This window comes from Diachasma alloeum, unplaced genomic scaffold (genome assembly GCF_001412515.2).
Source record: "Diachasma alloeum isolate Michigan unplaced genomic scaffold, Dall2.0 Dall_scaffold_00214, whole genome shotgun sequence".
Classification (NCBI taxonomy): Eukaryota; Metazoa; Arthropoda; class Insecta; order Hymenoptera; family Braconidae; genus Diachasma; species Diachasma alloeum.
This window is the reverse complement of record NW_021680379.1, coordinates 893,870-915,737: the sequence shown is the minus strand read 5'-3', so window position 1 is coordinate 915,737 and position 21,868 is coordinate 893,870. Positions and strand designations below refer to the sequence as shown.

General features: G+C 36.8%; 1 protein-coding gene across 2 annotated transcripts in view; it reads right to left on the bottom strand.

The window, feature by feature from the left end:
• The window catches only part of LOC107037162 (retinol dehydrogenase 10), a 31,479-nt gene that overhangs the window by 8,430 nt on the left and 1,181 nt on the right, over positions 1-21,868 (bottom strand). The window contains exon 1 of one of the 2 annotated variants that reach the window (XM_015255552.1): positions 5,181-5,293. The exons of the other annotated variant lie outside the window; for it this stretch is intronic. The gene's annotated coding sequence lies outside the window, so the exon portion shown is untranslated. Of the gene's footprint in view, positions 1-5,180; positions 5,294-21,868 lie in introns of those variants that run through there. 2 annotated transcript variants of the gene reach the window in all.

The window sequence follows — 21,868 nt, the reverse complement described above, 5'->3', positions numbered from 1 at the left end:
GGGGGGGGGGGGGGGGGGGGGGGGGGGGGGGGGGGGGGGGGGGGGGTTGAAGTGGGAGTTCATTGATGGGGAAAAGGAGAGAAAATTTTGCAGGTTGAAGCGATATTTATACCAGATCCTCATTTATTTCACCGGAAAATCTTCGTCCAAAGTGGTCATGCGACTAAATGGAAATAATAATTCTACTCCCACTCTTTCACAAAAGGTCCAATACTGAATTTTTATTGATTGACGTTCAGATGGGAGAATGTGTAAAATTTGAAATTTCGTGATTGCTTCCCGTAAATCGACTTTAATGTCACCCTCATAAAAAAGGCTCTTAAACACTATGAAATTTAGATTTTTTTTCTAACAGTTTACCTCTCCGACTTGGACTAAGTGTTGATTTGACTATAATCAAGCCAAAGAATAATTTTGTATCAAGCCAAAAAATTGACTTGAATCGTGGCGAAAAATCAACTCAAACAAATCGCTATCTATTCCCTGCAACATCACTCAGTTTTTCAGCTTAATTCACACCGATTTTTGGACTTGATTCAAGCTGATTTCGGTTTCAGATGTTTCTTCCTGAAATAAATCACTTTTCGGCTCATATCGAATCCGGAATCCGGATTGTTGTAGTCCGAGTCACTCGGCTTGAGTCAAGTCGAAAATCGTCTAGAATCAAGCTGACGTCGACTTGAATCAGTACTTTCTTTTTGGGTGTAGATTCTTCCTTTGAAAAAACGGAAATTTTCTGAAATGTTCGAAATACCTCGTGAATACATTATGCATATACCGACTGCAACTTGACCTATTCATCGATTATGCATTCATGCTCATGAATGATTGTTTTACGCAATTCATTATTACGGAAAAATTAGGAGAAATGGCGTGTTGCACTGACTTTAAAAGGGAACGAGTTATGAGTCAGAACAAATAAAACGAAACGGATCGATAACTGGAAAACATTAGAGAGGAATTTCCTCTTTTTTTCTGATTTTCCAGGTGCAGAGTTCCCGTAAATTGATGCAGTAATTCTTCGTCTTGAGCGATTATTTTTTCAGGTGCAACTCGTTGAACTCGTTCAATCTAAGTCCGTGACTCAACTGTTGACGTATCACTCCGTATTTTTCTGCACTGACACGATAATTCAATTGCAAGGTTCTTAACAAGGTTGTTAACAAGGTTCATCACTGATTAATGAATAATATAGTTGAATCTGAACGAATCAACAGTCATCATTAGGAGGCAAAAATTTCTATACTGAATTACGTAATTTAAGAAGAATGCACCACTATACTTAATAAGTCATTAGATAGTGCAATGAAAAGTTCATTGATTATCAATACATAATGACTTTTCATTGCCCGTTACTCTGTTAAATAGGTCCCGCTCCAAATGTATCAGGAAATCAATATGATCAATGAAAAAACATTAAATATAATTTATCTATCATTTGTAAATGAAACCTCTTATTAGTGGAGAAACCGGTATGAAGAAAGGCGGTTCACGCCTGTGAGCTGCAGTCGTCTCGCTTCATCGGTTCGTCTGTCTCAACCCCTAATAACTCTCCAACACTCACTGATCGGCAGATAACCTAATGATTGGTTCTAATCTCAATCGTATTACGTCATGAGAGATGGAATTATATATGATGGCAACTAAGTACATCATATATTAAATGCAGTTGATTTTTTTCTTATCATTTCACGGTCGCGGTCATAACTAAACCCGAGTGGAAATTCCGGTCAGATCTTGATCAAGTTTGGATCAGGTCAGGCCTGATCACTGATCAGGTATTGATCAAGTTGACGGATCCGGTCTTGATCAGGCATGTAACGCCTCTGACCGCTCCGGATTTAATCAGGACGAATGGATCCGAACTTATGATCAAGTCGAATGTATAAAAACCGGATGACCTGTCTGTCAGTATCACTAACAATTCCTTACAAAAACTTGACCAAGTTCTGATCGTGCTTCAGGTGGGCCTGAAGCAATTTCCACTCGGGAATGTCGGACAGTTTTAGGGCCGTTGCATAAAAAAGGTTTGAAAAAGTGGCAATTGTGCTGATGGAAGAGATTTCTAGTAATAGATATGGAAACGTAGAGACACCGAAATTTAACGTAATCACTCAAGAGTAGTTTACATGATGGATAGATTGACAGCCTGGGATTATAGCGGAATGAAAAGTATGCGGTTGTTGATACTTTCTACTTGCTCTTGTTGTAAGTGGAGGAGAGTAATCGATCTTTAGATTTCACAACTGATAAATAACGAATTTTATTCACTAAAATTTTTCCAATCCCGCAATTCGAATGGAAATTAAGAGAAATCATAAAAATTGCTCTTGAGTTTTGACAACTATCGGTTATAACTTTTGACGATTAGTTGTTAAAAATATCAAATCAGCCAGATATCAAATGTGTGCAATTTTTAAGTCATTTTGTAACAACTATCTGTCGAATTTCAATTAGTCTCACAAAAAAAAATTCGAATATAAATAAAAACTATATTCATTTTTGCTTCCGGATGGAAGCTTTGTAATCGTCCGATTTTCACATTCTCTAATTTTCATCGGAAATGATGTAGATGTCTGAAACATAAAAATACGAAATTTGGCGACCATGTCTGAATGTGAATATGTCCACCGCCACCTTTCCGATGGTCAATTTTTAGAAAATTGAGTAATTAAGTGGCTAAAATAATTTTTAACAAATTGAAATTGTGTCAGATGATAGGTCTTAATGAGAACTAACTCTGTGCATAATTTCAGCCCGATCGGTCAAGTAGTTTTTGAGATAAAGCGATTCGTTTTTAAATCATTTTTCACGAACATCTTTAAAATTATTGGACCGATTTAGATTTATTTTTTCTTCAAAATATTCGTCTCGATANGGCGACCACGTCTGTATGTGAATATGCCCACCGCCATCTTCCCGATGATCAATTTTTAGAAAATTGAGCAATTAAGTGGCTAAAATAATTCAAGAAAATTTGAAAACTTGGCAGATTATAGGTCTTAATGAGGACTAACGCTGTGCACAATTTCAGCCCGATCGGTCAAGTAGTTTTTGAGATAAAGCGATTCGTGTTTAAATCGTTTTTCACGAATATTTTTAAATTTATTGGACCGATGTAGATTTTTTTTTCAAAGTATTCGTCTCGATGTCTACCTAGATCAACAAAAACATATATACCCGTCCATACAAAGTTTTTGAGATATTTCCCCTTTTCTATTTTTTCATTAAAATCCTTGTACGCGCGCTAACGTGTGCAAAAATCTAGATATCAACTCAAAATTTGGACAGAATCTTTCTCCTGTGATAACATAGGTTCGTATTGAAGATGGCCTCAATTGTTCGGTGCACAACCGATTTTTTTTAGATTTGAATGGGGGAATTTCCTCAAATTATTGGTAATTGGGGAAAAATGGTAAAATCACAGTTTATGGAGACCCAAAATCTGGGGTCTGACAATCTGTCCCTTTTTTGCTGTTCAAGGGTTGAGTTTATCCTTTTTATTACGGTCTCACCATAAATCTTAGGAATTTTGAGAAAGTCGGAAGGAAGTAAAATGTTTTCCCCACACGTGCCAAACAGATGACCACCCGTCCAGGCACACCAAAAATTATTCTCTATATAAAAAAAAAGGTATCCCATAATTTCGGAAAATCCCCAAAACTCTCTCAACTGTAGTTTTATACACGCCTTCCCACTTTCTTCTGACCAATAGTTTTAAAGCGAGAAAATAAGATTAGCCAATAAGAAACATCCATCCCTCCCATTTTCGAATTCAGAACTTGGAATTTTCCCTCAAATCTGATCAGTAACCATCGCGACGTCGTTCAGTGAAGACTCGACTCTCACTGAACCTCTCTATATATCTGGACCTGTCTTCAATTAATTTCGCGTAGTTTTAAATATTATCGTGTATTCAATTTGTGTATCTTTGAACAATAATTTTCGTGTAATTAAATTTAAGGTGTTTAGTGAACCTGTGTTATTATTCAAAAACATCCTCAACTCTATTTTTATCCACATTACACTGAGTCGGTTTACGTTCCCGTATCAGTTGTTGGATAATTATTGGCGTGCTGCAGTTCCAACATACCTGGGATTTACGACCCCAGGAAAAGGTCCTCTACGAAAATCCAGAGTCAACCGCGTCAATAATATCCAACATCAATCGCGCCAGTAGTTTCGGAGATATTCAACTTTTTTTGAAAATCTATTATGTTGAATATCTTTGAAACTTCGCTACCGATTCCACTTTTTTTTTCTCAAAATATTCGTCTTGATGTCCCCTACCTAGATCAATCAAAACATCTATACCTGTTCATACAAAGTGTTCGAGATATCCCCCTTGTTCTGTTTTCTCATTAAAATCCTTGTATTATGCAAAGTACTAGTACTCGTGTCTGTGACAGAAATGAGGAACGGATCCATTCGGAAGCTTACTACCAATGGAATTGGTAGAAATGAAAAGAAGAAAAAGACTAATAACGCAAAAAGAACCGGTTGCATGCTTTCTGTCGAATAGGCTCGAACCCCTGCTTATTTTACTTTTATATTCTGACCCTAATTTTTCTATCCTAATATTCTGACCCTCTTTTTTTAACCCCAACATTCTGACCCTCATTCCTTTACCTTTACATTAAGGTCCTCAGTTTTTGACTCTAATATTCCGACCATGATTTTTTAACCTCCACTTTTTGACCCTTATATTCTCACACTTAGTGTCTGACTCTTATGTTATACTTGAGAGCGCTTAGTACAACCCGGACTGATACGAAATAATCATCCTCGAATTGAAACACCCGTCCCCCATTCGAGTAGAAAATATACTTGAATCAAGTATATTATATACTCGAATCCAGAAGAATATATTTGAATTAAGTACGCTGTTAGAAAAAAAATGAAATTTTTTCACTGAAAATTCAGTAAAATTTCAGAATTAAGCAGCATAGAAACGAGAATTACTTAATTTATTTAAATTTCCAATCTAATATGAATATTCAGTGCCAAATTACATTAAATTTTCAGTGAAATCTGAAATTTCATGGTTTTTGCTTCCGAACGGAAGCATGGTCGTCGGATTTTGACATTCACTAATTTTGCTTGGAAATTATGTAGAATGGTATGAAATGTGAAGAAATGATGTTTTTAGAAAATGTCTGTAGGGTCTTTTTTAAACTCACGATTGAGGAGGGAGCAGGAGACGTTGAATTGCTGCAAACGTCTTTGCCTTCCATTAAAGAATTCTCCTCTTTAGAGAATGCGAGAGGTCCCGGGAAAAACTCGCGCACACCCGGATAATTCAACTCGTAATGGTCGTTACATCGACGATGGGCGATAGACGACCTTGCGAGTTGCGCATCTTGCGAGGGATAAAAAATGATATTTACAGACAAAGTTCAAGTTATTAATAACATTTAATGATTCAAATCCGTTAGTCCATCCTACAACCGATCGCTTGAAAAAACGAATGATTAATATGTTGTTAGAACATATTCACTATCATGAGAATAAGATTACGAATGTCATATTTATGCGGAAGCTTACAGTGAATACCAATAATTTATGGAGAATTCTTGATGTTGCAAGTCACTTTTTCAAAATCTATTTTTAAATAATTCATTTACTTCATTGTCACAGAAGGCGATAATTATTTGCATTTTTAATGACTTTTTTCCGACTTCGTTGAATAATGTTCATTCCAAGAATGATCTTCACAGTTGGGAAATTAAATAAAATTGGAGGGATATGACGATGTAATACTCTAATTCGAATTTTCTTTTGTTCTCGCTTATACATATAATTATGCTAATTCCTGGATTGACAATTGCTTTTGATTTAAAATTACTGCTTGTACTTGGAATATCTTAATTCATCGTAATTCATAACTCCTCTCATCAAGAGTATATTACGTAACACTTTGACTCAATTTCAGGTATATTTTGCTTTCGAACGGAAATATTGTATTCGTCAAATCCGAAATGTTCAATTTTTCACATCAGGATAACTGATTTTAGCCTTAGGAGTTTGAATATGCTATTTTTAGACCATGTGCTTATGTATGTGTGTATGTGAATTTCAATAATTTATGGAGAATTCTTGATGTTGCAAGTCACTTCTTCAAAATCAACTTTTTAATTAATTCATTTTCTCCGGTGTCACAAGAGGCAATAATTATTTGCATTTTTAATGACTTTTTTCCGACTTTGTTGAATAATATTCACTAATTGGATGATTCTCACATTTGGGGAATTTACTTTTTAAAAACTCCAGTGTGCCGATTTTTGAATTCTCCACTCCGTTCATCAAGCAACGTAATATGATGGCTGTGTATATTTTTTCATGTACTGTAATTTTTTGTTAACAGTCATTGTAAAAAAAGAGAAATTCGTTTCCAACTGTAATACAAAATATGTAGAGGCGGGTGAGGCAAAGTGGAACATGGGGCAAAGTGGAACGGTAGTGAATTTTGGTTTCCAAAAACTATAGGACCTTTTTGTTTTGCTTCTGAATGAAAGCCTTGTAATTGTGATTTTTTTTCGATATCTTAATTTTGGGTGTAAAAATGACTAGGAATGTCATGAAACGTAAACAAATGATAATTTTGAAGAATGCCTGTATATATGTAGGTATAGAACTGTCCCCATAATTCGCAAATGATTAAGGCTAAGATGCTGAGACTCAAATCTGTGCTAAATTTTAGCTCGATTGGTTGGGCGGTTCCTGAAATATAGCGATTCCTTGAAAATCGTTTTTTGCCGAGATCTCATGAACCATTTGACGGATTCGGTTTTTTTTCAAAATACTCGTCATGATGAACTTGATCAGGTTTTTGTAAGGTTCGACTGAGCAGATGATGCCTGATGAGAACCTGACCAAGTTCTGATCCAGCAGATCGGATCCGAAAAACTACATTAAATGGGCGGAAAACAATGAATTTTAGCATTTGCTAAAAAGAGGGGAAAAAAAATGAAAACTAAAGAAAAACATTTTCTCATGATCTCATAAATATAAAGCAAAACGGATACTTGGGTTTGTTCGTTGGAGTATAGCTAACGTTTCAAAAAAAAAAGTTGAAATCGGATGAACACTGTGGTCCAAGGAGCATTTTTAAGCTAATAACGTAAAAAATGACGTTTTTGGTGAATATACGGGGCAAAACGGTTCGGGTCCGAAATTTTTCTCACTTTTTTATATATCCCTTCATATATCAAAAGTCATCCAATGGCTCTTAAGGCCGAGCCGAGACTTTCAAATTTCACCGCGGTCTCCCCGTAATGAATTTAATTTAATTAATCAATTTAATTAACAGCCAGCCCTTCTCAAATGTACAGAAGGGAGGGATGATGATGCCGTAAATGCATATTAGAGGAGTATCAAACTTACACGCAAATGATCTTGAGAAAAAAAATCACCAAATGTCTATTTATTTATTAGAGTTATTGTTATTATCATTATTATTATTCGCAATGTGACTTGTCGAAGTCGAACATACGATTTCAATTCCAGAATAGGTTCTCAGGGCCCGTTTTTCGCGACGGATATGGTTGAAACCAGGGATGCTACCATGGGGCCAGGTCTGGGTGCGGATTTTAGCCCAGCGTTAGTGGTCAGTCATTGGCCAGGCACAATTAATCATTGCTTAATCACATGAATACGATATGAGTGATTGAAATACAAATAATTCAATATTACTCCTGCGCATTCGTATGAAGTTCGAGGAGAAAAAAAAATCAATAGCGGCATGCGACTGGCACGGATCTGGCTGCCACACTATTGACGATAATTATCAATAATGACAAAAACAAAATAATCTATTGTTTTAGGATAATTTTTACTATTAATTGTGCTCTGACTACTCAAACCCTAACGCAACCATCGCTAAAAAAACGATTTTTTTGTTTTGTTTTAATAATGATTCTTCTTTTCTTCGTGATAATTAACGAATACAATGTGATTTCAATGCTTACGATCAGACCTTGACTGTTATCGTTTCACATTTAAATCCACCGCTACACGAATGTTTTCTCAATCTCCAGATAAACAGTCCTCAATGATTCTGCCAGTGACTTTTCGTCTACATCAAGAACGTTTTTAATCTGGTAAGCAACTGCTGATGTGCTCAAAAAAGTACTTGCTATCACTAGCACCTGTGGTAAATATTCCTTTTTTGAATTTTCAGCAACTTTCTCACATGCACATCAGGGGTTTTCGAACGAATCGCCCACAAACGAAGATCATTAATAATTTCATCATCATGAACTTCCGTGTAGAAATTCAAGCAAGGATACAGCTGAACCTCCGCTGAGCGGAGAGATTTCTACACGGGCTTCCATTATTGTTAATTATCAGATACCCTTCACTTACTTCATAACCTCACCGCTGGCTGGAGCTTATATTAGTGATCGAGCTCCGGCGTGCTAATGTTCGGCCCGAGACTGGGGTCGATCTATCAACCAAGGATCGGTCACCCGCCCCTCACGTATGAAGAAGTTCAATAGAAAAACTTAGCGAATTGGCTAGAAAATTCTGTTGGAATTCTCTAGAAATTCGATTGAAATTCTAGGGAATTCTCGTCAAAATTCTATTTCTTTTTCGCGCTGATTCTATGTAATATTTGACAGGAAAAAGCATGGATATTCTCTTGTAATTTCTTCTATAAGAATATTTGGGCATAAATTTTCCAAGTTTTGTTTACTCGGATCCTGTAATGCAAAACAAAATAAAATACTGCGAAAAAAACTTAGAAAATCTGGGCCCAATAATTTTAATAGAAAAAATTCAAACAGGAAAATCGAAATCTACTGACTTTTTCCTACCAAATATCTAATAGAATCTGGACAAAAAACAAATATAATTTTAACCAAAATTCCCTAGAATTTTAATAGAATCCCCACAGAATTTCTAGAAAATTCCAATAGAAATTTCTAGCGAATTTGCTTAGGTTTTCTATTGAATTTTTTCATACGTGCGCTCCCCCGAAACTGAAGCTCGGGTCCCCAGGGGTGGCCGAACCTCGGGCCAAATTTGGACGCCCAAGGTTGTGCTATACTTGGCCCGTTTTTCCAACACTGATATTTCCTACCTGAGATCCACCAGAGGACAGGCGGCGATTGAACATTTACAAGAACCACTGGAGCTTATCGCAATCAAGTGGAACCTAATATAGAGACCAACGAGATTTTAAACGCAACCACAATGAAGCTGTGACTGTACGTGCTCAGGTTTTATTAAGATGACAAGGTCGAATTATCAAAGACAGGTGTGCTGGAACGCGAAGGTTTCCGCGGTTTTTCTGCGCCTGAAGCTTGATCTGCCAGAATAGAAGCCGTAAATTTCGCGTTAGGCATTGGCCAGGGGAGCGATTTTGCTCGTTTTATGTCGACATAAAATCATAAATTTCAAACAATCCTAGTTGAGTATTGCGAATCCAACATTGTCATTGGTTGAAATTTACGATTTTATGTCGACATAAAACGAGCAAAATCGCTCCCCAGATCTTTCGTAGGGGTGGCGTGGTCGATCGCGTGCTGGAGAAATAATGCAGACTAAGGGCGATTCTTGTATGGGAGCTCGATTAATGGATGTCAAGAAATTCTGATGGTTGCGAAAATATAATTGAGCATTTTATACTGAACGCTCTGTCGATTTTAAAACGTGAAATAAAATACTATTTCGCGTTAAGAATACTTCAAAGAATTTAAAAATGAAAAATAGATGAATATTACAATGTCTATTGAAAAAACGCACAGCAAAATTGCATAACTGTCTCTAGAAATCGACAAAGAGGCAAATAGAATTTCAATAGAGTTCCAATGAGAAGCGAATAATCGAGGTTCCTTATTGATTTTTGCTTCCGAATGGAAGCTTTGTACCGACCAATGGTCGCGGTGGCTAAATCGTTAGTTCGGCTTGGCCACTAGGAGGTCGTGGGTTCGAATCCCAGTCCGATCGGGTTTGCCGACGTTTGCAATACAGCTACTCATCGGGCCGATGTCGGCGCGCCGATCATCGGGGCCCCGATGTATAGGCCGATACACAGCCGATGATCGGCGCACCGAGCCGATTTTGCTATTGAGTAACAACTCATTAATGTAGTTGTAAAATATAATTACAGTTAACGGATAATTTATTTTTAAAAAATATGAAAATTTTAACAGAAAATGAAAATTTATCAACGATGCATTCTTTAATTGATTTCTAATTTATTAATTTATAATATGTATTGGGTATAAATTTGAATCCTTTCGCGTACGTGAGCACTTCCGAAAACTGCCGGTACTTGGTTGAGTGAGAACCACCACCACCACTACCACCGCCGGTTCAGTTCTCCATGCTCGAATAACACTGCGCATTTACTGACATTTACTCCAAAACGTTGTTATGACCCAGAAGTGCGATCCAAAGTGAAAATCAGTGAAAAAAAAGGTGAAACAAGGACTATCAATATGCCGTTATCACGGGCATATAGACTGAGAAAGTACCGTGTTTCCAAGCGAAAAATAACAATTACGAATGAAGTTTTCGAGGCAAGAATGGATGTTCATCAACCAAATCTCGAAAATTGATATGCTTCCGGGGACGAAAGTTCGTCTGATAACATGGATATTGGATCTGGTGATAATGCAAGTGGAGGATCCATGAGTTGTGTCAATGGGTTTCGCGATTTATCCGACAATTCACAAATTAACATGAGCACCTGTTCGTCTAGTAGCGATGGGGATAACCTCCCGAGGTTTCAACTCGACCACAGTCAGAGTTATNATCGCAATCAAGTGGAACCTAATATAGAGACCAACGAGATTTTAAACGCAACCACAATGAAGCTGTGACTGTACGTGCTCAGGTTTTATTAAGATGACAAGGTCGAATTATCAAAGACAGGTGTGCTGGAACGCGAAGGTTTCCGCGGTTTTTCTGCGCCTGAAGCTTGATCTGCCAGAATAGAAGCCGTAAATTTCGCGTTAGGCATTGGCCAGGGGAGCGATTTTGCTCGTTTTATGTCGACATAAAATCATAAATTTCAACCAATCCTAGTTGAGTATTGCGAATCCAACACTGTCATTGGTTGAAATTTACGATTTTATGTCGACATAAAACGAGCAAAATCGCTCCCCAGATCTTTCGTAGGGGTGGCGTGGTCGATCGCGTGCTGGAGAAATAATGCAGACTAAGGGCGATTCTTGTATGGGAGCTCGATTAATGGATGTCAAGAAATTCTGATGGTTGCGAAAATATAATTGAGCATTTTATACTGAACGCTCTGTCGATTTTAAAACGTGAAATAAAATACTATTTCGCGTTAAGAATACTTCAAAGAATTTAAAAATGAAAAATAGATGAATATTACAATGTCTATTGAAAAAACGCACAGCAAAATTGCATAACTGTCTCTAGAAATCGACAAAGAGGCAAATAGAATTTCAATAGAGTTCCAATGAGAAGCGAATAATCGAGGTTCCTTATTGATTTTTGCTTCCGAATGGAAGCTTTGTACCGACCAATGGTCGCGGTGGCTAAATCGTTAGTTCGGCTTGGCCACTAGGAGGTCGTGGGTTCGAATCCCAGTCCGATCGGGTTTGCCGACGTTTGCAATACAGCTACTCATCGGGCCGATGTCGGCGCGCCGATCATCGGGGCCCCGATGTATAGGCCGATACACAGCCGATGATCGGCGCACCGAGCCGATTTTGCTATTGAGTAACAACTCATTAATGTAGTTGTAAAATATAATTACAGTTAACGGATAATTTATTTTTAAAAAATATGAAAATTTTAACAGAAAATGAAAATTTATCAACGATGCATTCTTTAATTGATTTCTAATTTATTAATTTATAATATGTATTGGGTATAAATTTGAATCCTTTCGCGTACGTGAGCACTTCCGAAAACTGCCGGTACTTGGTTGAGTGAGAACCACCACCACCACTACCACCGCCGGTTCAGTTCTCCATGCTCGAATAACATTGCGCATTTACTGACATTTACTCCAAAACGTTGTTATGACACAGAAGTGCGATCCAAATTGAAAATCAGTGAAAAAAAAAAGGTGAAACAAGGACTATCAATATGCCGTTATCACGGGCATATAGACTGAGAAAGTACCGTGTTTCCAAGCGAAAAATAACAATTACGAATGAAGTTTTCGAGGCAAGAATGGATGTTCATCAACCAAATCTCGAAAATTGATATGCTTCCGGGGACGAAAGTTCGTCTGATAACATGGATATTGGATCTGGTGATAATGCAAGTGGAGGATCCATGAGTTGTGTCAATGGGTTTCGCGATTTATCCGACAATTCACAAATTAACATGAGCACCTGTTCGTCTAGTAGCGATGGGGATAACCTCCCGAGGTTTCAACTCGACCACAGTCAGAGTTATAAACAAAATGCTCATAAAATTCTTGCCCATTCTAAATTGAGACCAAAATTACGGGATTGGGCATTAAGGAATTTAAGTAAGTTGAATCTAAATGTAGTTTCAGAACTGTTGGTCATTCTGAAAGAAGAAGGGCACAATTTACCAAAGACCTGCCAGGCGTTGATTCAGACACCTCACAAGAGAATTCTACAACTTATGTTGAGTGCTAGTAAAACCAATGGTCAATACCTCTACATTGGTATTGAGACTATTCTGAAAAAAATGATCTTTTCATCTGTCTATGTAGAAGATGGAATTTTACTCCTGGTGCATATTGATGGTATGCAACTGTTTAAAAGCTCCGAAGTGGTAGTCTGGCCTATCACAATCAAAATCTATCACGCACACTATCAAACTTCTCCTGCTGTAGTTGGAATCTACGCTGGGGATTCTAAACCTGGCTCTGTCCACGAATATTTGAAGGATTTTGTTGCTGAGGCCAATTCATTAACCAAATGTGGAGTAATAGTGGATGGCAAGTGGTACTGCTTCAAAATCATGGCTATAACAGCTGACTCGCCTGCCAGGGCGTTTATGAAGTGTTGCAAAGCTCCTGGTACGTATTGTTGTTGCGAGAGATGCCTAACCACAGGCGTCTCGGTTGGCATACGTCGACACCAGCCACGAGTGTACCCAGAGATGAATTGCACCAAGCGTACAAAGCAGTCATTTGAGAGCAGAGATCAGCCGATGCATCATCACCAGGAAAACAGTCCACTCTTGCAAATACTCAATTTCGATCCAGTTAAATACGTGGTCCTTGATGCTGTGCATTTATTTTATTGTTGCATCATGAAAGTACAGTTGGAGAGATGGCTATTGAGAGGAAGTCCCCAGCGTATAAAACTGAGTGGTGTTCGAGCTCACCCGTCCACATTTTGGTGATCTAGAGTATCGAATGGAACAAATTTACCTCCAAGCATATAACTAGTCGGTACATGATAAATGCCGATAGTCGGCAGAACGTCGGCCGATAATGGGCAGAACATTGGCTGATGATCGGTGCCGATAATCGGGGCCGATGATCGCTGCCGATGATCGGCAAATCGGTGCCGATGATCGGCCGATGTTCGGCCGTTTTGACAAACCCTACATGGGCGTCCAGGTATTGTTAATACTAATGCGGCTAATTGGGGTCGGGAGTAGCAGTTACTCAGAGAGTAACCGATGCCCATCCCTGGGGTTGCAAGTCGGCCACAGCCGCAAGGTTAGGTAAAGGGTAGATGGCGAAGTAAGCCAAAGGGTTTAAAACTCCTCAAATAAAAAAATGGAAGCTTTGTAATAGTGATTTTTTTCGATTTTCGGTGGAAATGCCTAGAAATGTTATGAAACGTGAAGAAATGATGTTTTTTAAAAATGTCTGTATGTGTGTAGGTATGTGTGTTCACATTCATGTCCGGTTGTCCAGAACTGTCCCTATAACGCGAGAACGATGAAAGCAAAGATGCTGAAATTCTGGCTGCTAATTGGTACTACTAATAGTCAAATTTGTGCTAAATCTCAGCTCGATCGGCTGAGCGGTTCCTAAGATATAGCCATTCCTCAAAAATCGTTTTTTGCCGATATCTCCTTAACCATGAGACGGGTACCAATTTTTTTTTTCAAAATACTCGTCATGATGACACCTATTCAATTGGATCGAAAAAAGACCATTCCACTCCGAGCAATGTAGATTTATCCTCGTTTTTTCACTGAAATTGCTCGTATGCTTGATAACTTGAAAAATAATTGAGATAGAAACTGGAAACTTGGTATGATTTTAGATCATGTAGATTTATCCTCGTTTTTTCACTGAAATTGCTCGTATGCATGATAACTTGAAAAATAATTGAGATAGAAACTGGAAACTTGGTATGATTTTAGATCTTATGATAACAAAGTTTGGGATTGTAGATGAACGGAATCGGACTATTAGTTTCGGAGATATTCAACTTTGTATGTGAAACTCTTTTGCTCAATATCTCAAAAACTACTGGTCCGATTTCATTTTTTTTTCAAAATGTCCGTCTTGATGGCATCTAGCCAGATCTAACAAAATATGTGTACCATCCCACTGAAAAATTTAGAGATATTTACGTCTTTCCATTTTTTTGGTTGGAATTCACTTTTGCGCATTATGACATGGGCAAAACTCAGGGAAACATTTTGAAACTTTGGCTTGTAGTTACACAGAGAAAAAAAATCATGAAATTGATCAATTCATCATGGTTGAATTTATCCTTCGAAGAATGATAAACTCAACCATCATATCGAATTATTTTTATAGAAAAAATTCTAGAAATGATCCGTATTATTCTTATTTTTATCCATTTTTTTCTTGAATCTGAAAGTCTTCCGATAAATTCCATGTCTCTTTTTACTAGATTCTAGAAACTTCGATACTAAACTTGCATTTTTTTNTTCGATTCTAAACTTGCATTTTTTTAAATATTTTTCTTTCTAAGAAGAATTGTCCACTTTAGGGGATAGTGAATCTGCACATTTCAGATGATTCTGAATCATCTGAGCCCAACTTTTGAGGACAATTTTTTTTTATTTTTTAAAGGGAATTTGGAAATTTGAAATTGGGCCAAAAAGTGAAAAAAATGTTTTTTTAGAGGATAATAAATCTGCACGTTTCAGATGATGCTGAATCGTCTGAGCCCAACCTTTTAGGACAATTTTTTTCCATTTTTTCAAAGGTTCAATTCAAAATTTCCAAAATGCCTTTGAAAATGTGCTAATGAGGGGAACTTAATCCTCTAATTCGCCAGATTCTAGAATATTTTTGCCTTGAAACCATCATTTTTTGGTTGATTAATTTCATTTATTTATTTTCTAAAAAATTTTTTTGTTCTAGATTTTAGCCGGATACAAGTTCTAAACGGCAAATTCTAGAATCTAGAAAAAAAAATCTTGAATTTACATTTTTTTTCTCTGTGTAGGATTGTCACTCACGAAAATGATAGATATTTCTAGGAAAGTCAAGGAGTGTCCAGGAAAATTGAGGGAATTGATGGTAATCCTTATGTGTTCATTTTTAAAAAAGATAGATTGAGATCCATTCGGAAGCCTACTACCAATGAAATTAGTAGAAATGAAAGTAGGAAGAAAAAAAAATACGTAGCAGTAATATGTAATCTCTCAAATGGTTTCTGTCGCGCTGTTTGTTTTCATATCCAACCGATTTCATCATATACGGAAATAGAACACTTCTTACTTTTAGATGTACTACGTATATTTCGCATGCATTGCAATATGGAAATAGTATATTTCGTTCTGAGTGGGTATAACGACAAATAATGATCGAACAATAGCCTTCAATCACTAAAACAAACAACCTTGAGACAAGAAAACACCGATTTCTCAGAATCATGATCTCGTTCATTTCATACCCACACGATCAAGGATTCAAGCAAATGACGTATATAAATACGGAGGTCACAATGAATTCGCAAAGTAGTCTTCTTTGAATGGCAATCGCGTGCAAAACCATCGACAAAACTAGTTTTCAAGGGGTCGTTGGCACCTGACGTCAGATTGGTTCTCCCAGAATCTTCGGAGATTGAACACCGTCACGTAGTCTATCTCCTCGTGTCACCGGACCTTGAGATTTACATATTCAATTTCGAATCATCTGATGACCTCCGGGAATTTTCGATAAATTAATGCCTTGCTCACTCAATCGAAATTTTAACACACAAGGAAAGAAATCCTGTTAAACAAGTACCACCCATTAAAAAATCACATAATTTCGTTAGATCATAGCTTACGAAGCTTCCAATAAAAATGTAAAACCGTGCATGCAAAGGCGAACTATATAATTTCCTCACATCTCACTGACTGATGTACTTCCTACAATGAGATTTGATCTCTTGTCCATTAGAATTTTCAAGTTTTTTTGCTCAAATTGCATATCAACCGTTAAACCCATTCTTCTAATCATAACATTACGCAAACCCGGAAAAATGCAATCACTCTGTTAAAATAATGTTGCACAATTGAATGAAAGTATGAGGTGAAAGATTCGAACTATTGGGGAACAGTGTCTAGAGTAAATGTATAAATGCATACAACTTTTTACAGGGTTTGGCCTTTCATGCTCTAGTAATATTGTGAAGAATCGAAATCTGTTACGTCAGTTTCTCTTTATCTGTTTGCAGAGGCTGTTGTGTTACCAATCGACATAAACCGCAGACCATTCAATAATCCACTAATGAATTACGGTGGAGGTATGCAACAAATTGCAGTAAAATTCAATTTGTATGGGACTCATAACTATCTTCATTGCCTTGTATAGTACCTCATAAACTAGAACATTTTATGGTGAATGATGGCATAATACAAATTAGAGTTTTGTAACATTATTTAGGGGGAATGGAAATATAAAACTATATATTTTCACTCGTAACTCAAAGTTGGTGATTGGTGAAGCACCATCAAAATTTTCGAAACGAAGGAAAGGAAGTTGAGCTCTCTCTACAAACACAAAGATTTTATCTTGTTGACATTTTACCGATTCGATTACTTTCTTCCAATTGAACTTTCTGGTCAACAATGGATATCGCTGACTCTGATTACATGCCGGAAGTCATTGGCTAAAAATTGACATTCCTTGGGAGAAAAATGGAGAAATGGTTAATCATTAAGAAAGATGAAATTAGTCTTTCAAAATGGATTTCGAAGTTACTGAATATTCAGTCGCATGTTATGAAATCGCCGCCTAGCCGATACTCTTCCGATAGTCTCACGAGTTTTTTTGTCGGGAATTTCAAGGATAGGAAGAAGAGTTTACTAGGTTTTCACTTGAATTTTTTATTGAAGAATAAGGCACGTTTGAATCCTATTCTATCGTAAAAAGGAGAAAGGAAATCGATCTCGAAATATCTCGAAAATCTCGAATAAGCGTAAGCGTAAGACTGAAACCGAAGCGCCACGACGTGAGGAGATGAGAAGGCGCGGGCGCAGCACGCGCGGCCGATCTCGTTCTGATAAAAACGGAATTCTCTGGAAATAATTTTTTTTGTTAAAATTTTTCATGGATTTCTATTATGTTTATCTCTCATAATATCTCTCTATATTATAAAAATCTGAGTCGACTTCTGGTGATAAAAATCTGGTACTCAAAATTAAGACCCCAAAATTAAGGCTCACAAGGGTCAAAATAAGGGTCATGAGGGTCGAAATAAGGGTCACGAGGGTCAGAATGAGGATCACAAGGGCCAACTAAGGGCCGCGAGGGTCAGAATAAGGGTCACAAAGGTCAGATTTTGAGTCCAAACAAGTGTCACAAGGGTCAGATTACAGATGTGTCAGATTAAAGGTCATAAGATTCCAAATAAGGATCATGGAGGGTCATGGGGACTATATGCGGGTCATGTGGAGGTTACATGTGGATCTTATGGGGGTTGACGAGCGGAGCGAGAAGGGGGCGTAGTCTCTTAGTTTTATAATAAATTTTAGAGGGTCTTTCAAATCGTTATTTAAATGAGATGGGATAGAATATCTCAATCCAACATTTTGGGACTGCCAATATGATACGAGCATTCTTTGTTCTACAAAATGGTGGAAAGTTAGATTCGATTCAATTTCCAAAACTATTCTCAAAACTAAGATTAGTGCAATAGAGTGAAATCGAGCGCTTGATGGAGTCAAGAATTCAAGTCAGGAATTAGAGATTAAAAAAACGGAATAGAATGGAATGGTGGGGCAAAGTAAAACAACGGTGTTTTTTGCACAGTTTTTCTATTTTTATTGTCGTGCTGTGGTTGTGAATAGTCCTTCATTCTGGCTAGACAACCACCTGGTCAAAATCCAAAAAAAAGAGATCATTATCCCCGGTTCAACCCACTGTTTCACTTTGCTCCACTCGCCCCTGTTTGAAAAAATGTGCAAAAATGGTAGGGAATTTTTCAACAGAATCGTTGAAAAACTAATAGAATTGTCAATAGAATTTCATTGAAATTCCGCTAGAATTTTTTTACGGATGTACTCGGTTTTTATGTTTTTTTTTGCACGTGTAATCCCACAATAATCTGAAGTGATGCTAGTATAAATTGATTTATGGGCTATACGAGAGTTTTTCCTCTAACAATCATCCTGCCCACAATTTCCAAATGAAAAGTCTCTGTGGAAATTCAACAAAAACCATTTGCGTATGACGAGTCTGATGCGAATAATTCACGATGAACCCTGATATAAGTTGATTTCAACAAAACAAATCTCTGTTCATTCAACTACTTGAACAAATTCCTATTTCTACGTTTAATATCTGCAATTTTAATGCAAGAAGTTCTTTCAACTCAATTCCTTCTTTGCGATTATTATTTGAACATTTCCTATGCCTCGTATGCTCTCAACTTAAGGATATCCAAGTACTTCGTTCAAATTGGCCACTTTTTTTCAAGCAAAATTTCAGTTTTGTCGAAAATCTTGCCGTCCCCATACGTTTTCGGACTTTTCATTATTGAATATAATTTTTTTCTTCTCGTATACCCTTTCGGGTCTTTACGATTTGTTCCCGTCCCACCCACCAACCCCCTGTACCGCATTCGCCGAAGGACAAGGGAAAACCTCATTTGAGGGAAAAACCTGCCCAAGTACAGTCGTCTCTTGTGAGACTCCCGCTCGACAATGAAACCGTGAGATTTTAGAGTGTCACAAATTTTTGCCCCCCCAGCCGGGAATCGAACCGGGGTCTCCCGCATGCCAATCCCACACTCTAACCACAAAGCCACCGCCGTCGGTATAATTGAATATATTTTTTCGGGAATTTCTTCAATGAATATTGTGAACAATATTCTATTCAATTTTACACTTGACTCTCGTTGGTCTAACCTCTAATGATCATACGGCAACACTGCACATGTGTTGTATATAACCTCGTAAATTCGGTCCGAGTAGTCACTTGAGCGGACTGTTGCCAGACGTTAGGAACACACGGATTCAAACCACCCAATATGGCCGTCGTACCAATCAAGAAGCTTTTAATTTGATTGTTTGCAATTATCTGTCCAGAAACATATGTTTTTTAATGTCGCAAAAAAAACTAGAGAGTGTAACGAACAAAGTCATATACGGTTATGTGTACGAGAAAAGGCTTTAAGACTATGAACTATTGGATTGAAGGTGGGAGTATACAGCTCTTATGGACGCAATGTGTTAAATTTCATTCTTTCAAAAATCGTTTTCTCGAAAATATGTTCGGAAACTAAAGTTTATACTGCGCCTAAAAAATACTCTTGGTCTAGTCTATAAACTCTGAAGGGGATTTCCCCCAGAAAAAATTGCGTGAACTACTTGGATATCCTTAATGAAATTCAGAGGCCTTCTATGAGAGCATAATTATGTTAGCATAACTGGTCTCATGAAATCTACTTACAAGTGTCTGAAAATATTGAACCAGGAACTCGGATATTTTTATCAGCATGACCACATGTTACTTATAAGCAGATCCGTGCCAATTTAGCCAAAAAAGTCGATGCTGGGGATTTTCGCCTCAATTTTTTTCTGAAAAGATGGCGATTAGACAAAAGTTCTGAAATAAGAACAATAAAAAAATATGCATAATTGAGGGAGTTATGATTTTTAAAAAATTGCTAGTTTTTGTAAAAAAAAATATTTCCCAAATTGGCCCCAATATCGCCGCGGGGTTTCAAGCTATCAAATCGTTCTTTGAAACACTTAAAGAATATGAAAAACTCGTCAAAATAAGACGCCATACATAACATTATCTTCAGTTTGATGGGGTTTATACGATTTTTTAAATCGTTAATTACTCAAAAAGCTAATTTTTTAAAAATCTGAAATTTTCACGAAAAATTGTCAATAAAATGTCGAGAATTTTGGGGCCAATTAGAGTTTGTCCTTTGTTGTAGTTCGACAGTTATTAATTTTTTCATTAAAAATCGCTATTATTTATGCAATTATCCCCCAAATGCGTGAATATTCAGTAATAATATCCCAAGGCCTTCAAAATTATCGGGTATTTCCCGATAGCTTCGTTGCAAACCAATGAGGGTGTCAAGTTTTGCAGAAAAATTTTTTAAGCTGCAAAACTTGGCACGATTGTTTGCAAGGGAGCTCGAGGGAAATGCCCGAGTAATTTTGAAGCTAGAGGGCATATTTTTGACGTAGATACTTCTACGGTTCCAATATGGGGGGTCATTTTTGGGAAATGCTCCTTATGTGCAGCGCCATCTATCGGAATTCTAGAAAATTCTAGACATTTCGAGGTAATTCAGAGAGTTTCGAGGGAATTCAAGGAGTTTCTATAAAATTCGAGAGAAGGAGTTTCCAGAAAATTTAAGGGAATGCATTAAGTTTCTAGGAACTTCGAGAAAGAAGGAAAGACCATGGACGTATCCACGTACAATTACAGGTACAATTATTTGTGTCGAGTTATTTTTCCGGGAATTAGGGAAGAGTAGAAGAAATTATGTTAATAGAATGACCCGATTTCCGTAGACTGTCAAATACAAGATTCGATCTGAAATGAGCCGAAAAAATGAAGAGTTATTGCGAAATATGCAAACGCTATAGGAGGTAATATCCGAAATAAAACTGTCGGGTAGCCTCAAATATTGCGCTTTAATTGGTTGAAATCCGATTGGGAAAAATAAACTATTGAATAATTAAAAATGAATTAATTCAATTAAATTATGGATTACCAACAAATGAAAGCTCTTTGAAAAAATGATAATTTTTCGCTCAAAAAATCCTACTGAGGATGAATACTAAAAGATTAGTCTAACCTCCACCATTTGTTAATATTTAATTGAAAATTCACTCATTTGCGGGATAATTGCATAAATAGTAACGATTTTCGGTCATTTCAAACACCTGTCCCAGTGAAAAAATAATAACCGCTGAACTACGGCGCAAAACAAACTCTAATTGGCGCCAAAATTCCTTTCATTTTATTAACAATTTTTTATGAAAAATTTTCTTTCAAATTTTTAACAAATTAGCTTTTTCAATAATTAACGATTGAAAAAAAACGCTTTCTCGTATAAACCCTGTCAAACTGAGGATAATGGCGTCTCATTTCGAAGCGTTTTTCATGGTCTTTGAATGTGCCAAAGGGCGACTCGATAGCTTGAAACCAGTGATAGGCATATTCATCAATCATAATGAAAACAGAAAATTTTCACACGGAAAAATTTCGTAGAAAAACCTGTCGAATTCGTCAGAAAATTCTATTGAATTTCTATTACACTTTATTAGTTTTTGGCTGATTCTATTGACATGTTTAATAGAAAACATTCAATAGAAAAAGTCAACAGAATTCGATTTTTCTACATGACTTATTCTTTTCATATATTTTCTATAGAATTTGCTCGACTCATTTTCTAAGTTTTTTTCATTCTATTTTTCTTTTCTTCTCATTAAGAAAATCAAACGAAAAAACTTAAAAAATTTGAGCCGAGGAAATTCTATAGACAATATTTCAATAGAATAAGTTATA